This window comes from Taudactylus pleione, unplaced genomic scaffold, assembly GCF_031769625.1.
Source record: "Taudactylus pleione unplaced genomic scaffold, aTauple2 ptg000260l, whole genome shotgun sequence".
Taxonomy (NCBI): Eukaryota; Metazoa; Chordata; class Amphibia; order Anura; family Myobatrachidae; genus Taudactylus; species Taudactylus pleione.
In genome coordinates this window covers 1,296,383-1,303,438 of record NW_028284662.1, presented here as the reverse complement: position 1 = coordinate 1,303,438, position 7,056 = coordinate 1,296,383, and positions in this window count along the sequence as shown.

The following is a 7,056-nucleotide window of genomic DNA, read 5'->3' as shown; positions in this document are numbered from 1 at the left end:
TCCACCATGCATCCCAGAGTGTAAAGACATCTGTCGACTGCGCAGACAACCATGTACTCCTAATGGAAGAGAGGAGATTCCGTCTTACGCCAGAAGAATTCTCAGATTCTGAGAATCCAGCAGGGATCCTAGATGAAGAATACCCAGAGAGGGATGCAGGGAGGACTTTTTCCCCGTTGATTAAACGTCTGCACCCTGAAGAAGCCACAGTCATCCTGACCTGGCCGTAAAGTACCCCGGTGATCCCGCTAAGAGCAGGAGGCCGTCCAGGTACAGGAGCATTGGGATATACTGAACAGAAGAACTGTCAGAAAATCCAAAACGCTGGTAAACCCCTGTGGGGCTGAGGACAGCCCCAACAGGCAGAGCCCGAAAAATTGTAAGTGTTGCTGTGATACAGCAAACCTCAGCCCATGCTGAGGAAAGGTCTCTGTAAGTACCCGTAGGCACGCGTCCTGTATATCCAGTGATACCATAAAGTCCCCAGGTTCCAAACATCGTATGATGGAGCATAGGGATTTCCTCCTGAGCCCAGGTAGCTTTAGGAACTGGTTCAGGGAATTGAGACAGAGAATAGGCCAAAGAGGACCATTCAGCCACCGCACCAGAAAGAAAGCAGAACAACCAGTCCCTCACTGAGATAGTGGGGATGGCCTAATTAGCTCCGCTTACCGCAACAACTGCATAGCTTTCTGGATCTGTAAGGCCCTTGTAAAGAGGGCGTACCCTCCTACCCACGTAGCCGCGGCAACTTGACACTAATACCGGGCGAACTGAGAAAATCGGTATCTCCCAGTTGTAGGCCTGTCCCGTCAGGCTGAAGAGATATCCGTAGGTTCAGAAGCAGGATCGGCTGGCAGTCCAGGCCTGCTCGGTACTGGATATGTCGGCCCTTGTAGATGCCGACAGTCTACGAAGAAACAGACCTTTAGGCTGACCCAGAGGACAAAAAAGACTTAACAGACTTAGTCTGAGGCCTTGTAGTGGGCATAGCTGAAAGCGGTAAACTTGTCGTTAGTAATACTGCCAATGTTACTACAATCTTGTCAAGGTCAGGACCAAACAATATCAACCCTAAAGATGGTATCTGCACCTCTGCATTCCCAGAGCGCAGCCATAGGGTATTACGGAGGATACAGTCGCAGCCGGAACTCTGAAAGTTAGGAGACTGGTATCCAATATAGGCATTTCCACCTATGACAACAGCATATATTACGTGAGCGACCAAATACATTTGAACCCCCGACGTGTTGGAGGGGAAAAAACGTTACAAATGCATCAACCCAATATGCAATAGTATTAACCAACCATGCTATAGCCATGGTAGGATGGGTAACAACTCCTGAAAGCAAGTATACTGATTTCAGGCAGAGTTACCACCTACGGATCCGAAGAATCCGACCACGCAGGAATGGGAGGCGTAGTAACGTCTGTAATCAGACGAGTAACACGCCCATCCCCCCCAGGAGGGGCTCGTGATGACCCTCAGGGAATTTGGGACAGGAGGCCAAACACTGTTGTAATACCTCCTATCTGGCAACAGCCAGAGTCCCGCTATGCGATCCACCCGCTAGTCAGCAACAGGGAACCCGAAGGCACGCAATACTGAGGGTGTATGATACAGGTGCAGGTCAACATTCACTCTAACCAGAATGGACCTGCTACCAGCCCTAAAGCAGGGATAATAATACCTGAAATAGGCTTCCCCCCGTGTAAGAGGGAAAGAGCCCCGAACAGTACCCAGTTCACGGCAGAGCCAACTGGGAAGTAACCACAGGGCGTCAACCACGCCAATTAGCGTTTCGTAGAAAACGACATCCACCCAGGGTGGCTGTTGTGGTAATCCCTGCAAGGGGAATGACAGACTATTGTGGCACCAGGGGGAATTCATATACTGCGAAAAACCCCTGCAGGGAGCGGTAGTCTGTGTCACAGGGGAAGAGTGCAAGAAGCTGCGAGATACCCTGAGATGAAAAGGGCAGTATGGTGAAGTAACCCCAAGTGAGGTACAACAATGGGGCCCGCCCGGCGATCCGCAATTGAGAGGATCCCGAGAAAACAAACCGCCCAAGGGGGTCGTGAAAGAGGCCAGCACCAGATGACGCCACATACAGAACCCTTTATGAGTCAAATCCTCCGCACTAACACCTGCAGCACATGACTTGCAGGATAGTAAAAATGGGTGCAGTATAACGCTCTATCTCCTGGTCAGACATATCTGACCAATCTTGGCGGAAATATTAAGCAGCGCTATACTGGTCCTGACTGATGCCAAAAATTAGCTGCAGGGACCCATTTTCAGCGTATGCAACACACAGTTCCATCTAAAATATGGCAACGTGCAGCACGCAACAGTATGTGACAAACCACACAAATATTAACAAGTATATAAATGTGAGGTCTCAGAACCACCCTAAGTACAGCTGTATTAGGGCAGATAAAGAAAAGGGATAGATATACACTGACAGGTGAGAGAATAAAGTACAGTCAGCACTAGCATAAGTCACATACAATGCAGATATATACATATATACATAAACATGTCATATAATATACTGCACTATTACACTGCATTCAACTGCCCAGATTCAGTGTCTGGGAAGGCTACAGTGCTGTGTACACTGACCTGATGGTGAGGTACGCAGGGGGACTGGACTCACTGCCATCCTGAGAGATTTCTGCTGCACCACAGAGATAAAATGGCCGCTGGAGACCTCAGAAGAAGCGTGGCCCGCGGAGGAAGCAGCTCAGCGACGCCAGACTATGGATACTGAAAGGCGCGCTGAGCTGAGGGGAGGAGCCGCTGTAACAGGGAAGGCTGCCTCCCCTGGCCGGCTATTAACCCCCGGGACGCCGGCTCCCTGCACCGATCGTTAAGTCCCTGGTGGTCTAGTGGACACACGGGGTATGGGGGGCCCGCCGCCACTGCCGGCGCCTCCGGTCTGTCCCCTGAGACCGGAGGCACAGGACTGCATTTGAAATGCGCGGATCACCGCAAGCGGTGATCCGCGACCTTACCTGCTCCCCGTGGATCCGGCAGCAGTCCTGGGCGCCCACAGAGTCCGGCTAGTACAGACTCTGGGGTCCCGCTGAGATCCCCAGATCTGTACTGGCGTCTCAGCGCCAGCGGGGTGACGGAGCGGCAGCTTAGACGTCCTATGTACAGTCCGACGCTGCCGCTCTGAAGAGTCCAAAGTCCATGGAAAAAACTTTGTCCCTAAAAAAATAAAATAAGCTTAGGGGCTGCTAATCAGCTCCCCCTGCGCTAACGGTGACCCGACTCCGGCCGGGCACCAACTTAAACTGAGGTGCCTCTGGCTTGGGGGTGGGGTTATAGGGAGAGTGGACCCAGTGCATCCTGGGAGCTAAAAGCTTTAACTGCGTGGTGCCCGGATTTGGTTCCCAACCTATACCCCAAGGTCAACCCTGTGGACCCCCTATGGACCCTGAAGTAGAAACAAAGTTTAATATCAGGGCACAAAATGTTTATTACTAGAGCAGTGTTCTTGGTCACACTTCCATTAAACAAACATACACAGTAAACCCATGCTTGCCTACTGTTGAAAAATAACTTCAGGGAGACCATCCAAGTAGTATCCAGGCATGTTATCGGAGGGGACTTGTCCTGACCAAGGGGCATGTCTAGCTCCACCCATGGGCAAATATAGTGCTGCCCAGGGGGATGTCCAGCACCAACACTGGTAGAACCTATAGGACATTACACCACATGCGGCCACAGGGGTTTATGTATGAGTGGCAATACTAATGATAACCAAACACAGCAGTCTAAATACTCTCACACTGCGTCATATATAATAAGGTCTCCTCTGTAGACTTTATGGTAACCGGGTGAATAAATAGGTAAAGGCAAAAAAAAAAAAAAATTGCTGCAACTAATATTTTTTTTGATGACTAATCTGAGTCACAAGGATCCTCATTCTTCTTGCTGTTCCCCGATATTTGCTCTACTAGATGGACTTATGCAAGTAGAGGGGATGCTCACTTGGGTAGCCAAAACCAATAATTGTACAATAAAATAAGAAGATATTAAGGGGGCAGAAGCGGAGTTGACAGCAAGTCAATTGGTGTTTGTATGTACCTAGTATGTTTTCCCACTGCGCATGCTCTGCAGCTGAGCGTACACAAAATGGAGGGCCAACAGTCCAATAGTACAGACAATAATTGAGACTGTAGGCCAGATATGACGTGGCAGTGCTTCCAGAGGGTTTTAAGGGGAGCGTAAGATGATTAACATATTAGACCAATACAACTAATCATGGCACTGTAACAACAGAATAATCATGGACACTGTCCATGTATCTTCAATATACTTAACCAATGCCCCCAAAGTATGAGTTGAGTAATCTGCTTATAACAGCAGACTAAGGTTATAGGTATGTGCCAGTGGTTCACAAACTCGGTCCTCAGGTTCCCACACAGTTCCCATTTTCCAGGTCACCTAGCATGTAGACAGGTGTATTCGTGGAGCTAATTATTTCACTTGTGATTCTGTGAGGAGACCTGGAAAACATGCACTGTTTGGGGTCCCTAGGACTTATTGTGGTATATGCAATTTGGAAATAGTTATATTGCCGTTCTTTAGCTCTGGTGGCATATGGGACCAAACAAATTCAATAAAAGCAGACTGACAAAGCTCAGGGTGGGAAAGCGACTGGGAACTTGGTGAGGGCTTGAAAAATATATAAATAGTTTGGAAGTTTATTCTTTTTATGAAAATATCACAATATTACCTTCCAAACACAAAATTACCTCAACCAAACACCACCTAATATTACAGATCTCTCGAGGAGAGAATTTAATAGTTAAGCCAGAGGCTCCCAAACTCTGCAATTACAGTCCAGGTTTTAAGGATTTCCATGATTGAGCATAGGTGACTTAATCAGCACCTCAGTCAATTTGATTTAACCATCTGGGCTCAAGCATGGATAGCCTTAAAACCTGGACTGCAATGACAAAAGTTTGTGAACCTCTGGGTTAAGCAATTGAAGTGTGCTTGAGAGATTTGGAGCTTCAAATTAAAATTTAGAGAAAAGGCTATTAGGCTATGGCAGTGTTCCTTAACTCCAGTCCTCAGGACAGAGCAACTCTGCAAATTAAATTCTGCCTGCTTATAGTAGTCCAACAAGCATATCGCCTAAAATAGACACACGCTGCTGAGAAAGAAAAGCATGGTGATCATATGCAAGTATAAAATACTCCTGTAATTTCATGCAAACCATTCAACTAATACATTAATAAATTATATAGCAGCGTCAAATAGTGGTCTTTATTACTGATATTATTATTTTGTGTATCCTTGCCTTTGCAACAGTTATGAATCCAAGTTCAATAGTCTTTCTAAAAATTCACATTCAATTAAATAGATCTCACTGCTTGCCAACTTATACTGCTGCAATATATGTAATTGGCAACAGGTTTAAGATAGCTACACCAGAGTTGTAAATATGTAGGTCACAAAATACTATAGAAAAGCTTTTTCATATACAAAATGTTAACACTAGTCGCAATTTTTTTGGGAAGAAACTGTTTTTGGTGGTACCAAACCTCATCCAGAATCACACATTACAGTTGATCTAGGAGCAGGCAGTTTGTGGTGACTGCGTTTTATAAGCATTTTACATTGTTACAGGTGGTGATCATGGACATGTTGACTACAAACTAATCTGACCAAATATTCTCAGATTTTTCAGAACATTCTATATGGAGACCAGATCACCGAGATAAGCGTCATTCATTACCATGTAAAATGTGAGTGTACTAAAGCACTAATGTTTTGTATTCAAGATATCGTGGGAGATTTATCAAACCTTTGCAGATAACATGGACAAATAAAAGTACCAACCAATCAACTCCTAACGGTAATTTTTCAAACACAGCCTGTAACAAGACAGTTAGAAGCTGATTGGTTGGTACTTGGAGATAAAGGGGGAGAAGTATGAAGGGATGATGAGTGGGAAACGATAACTGCACACATTAAGTGCTGAAGTTATTGCTTCCCTGCATGTAGTACTACACGGAAGCGAGCAGAATGACAGGAACGATATGCGCCCCGTCATTATCGGCCCTCCTATCTTCAAGAAAGGGTGCCGATGTGCAGGCAGATGTATGAATGGTCTATAGCACTAATCATTCCAACAGATGCAGCTATCGATTTCGACAGCTGTAGTTGACGTATGCATAGCACAATCCCTGGACAATACATGTATGGATAATGGTGATAATGTCCCTGGCCAGGGATTGTGCATTCAAAAAATCTAAAGCTTTTTAATTTTTTTAACAGCTACGCGGTGGGTGCTGCTGGGGTGTTCTGACCGGCGCATGAGCAGATGCAATACAAGCGCTGGTCAGAAGCTGAAAGAGGGAGAATGTACTTTGGTAACCACATATTTTAACACACTCCCTCTTTGGCAAACCTACTGTTAATACATGAAGGTGGTGACTGCACCTGCATCCCCGTGATAAAAACCAGAAGCAGGTCCAGGCTTTTACTGCACGATAGCTGCCCCCTTCATACATTTCCCCCCCAAAGTAGCAACCAATCATCTCCTGTCATTTTTCAAACACAGCCTGTAAAGTGACATTTAGGAACTGATTGGTTGGTAATTTCTCTCTTACCAAGGCTTGATACATATAGCCCCTTGAGTTCTACAAGATGCAGTCAAAATGTCGACATTGGAATTGATGACATTCACAACGTCAACAGTTGTGATGTCAAAATCTTAACTATGTTGACATCTGCAAAATATCGTCATGTTCACAATGTCGACATTCTGCACGAAGCGCAGGGCTAGGATTAGGCTATGGGACGGGAGGGTGTGGGTTACTTACCGAAGGGACCACTATATGATAAGTCATGATCACATGACTGCCGGAGATCAGCTACCAGGTAAGTGAGGCCGCTGCACAGGGAGACAGTTTTGTAGACACTCTAATCATGTCGAAATTTCATACATGTAAACGTTGTCAATGTCGACATGCTGAGCATGTTGATATTAAGACCATGTCTATTTTGTCATGTCGACAAAATATATTGAA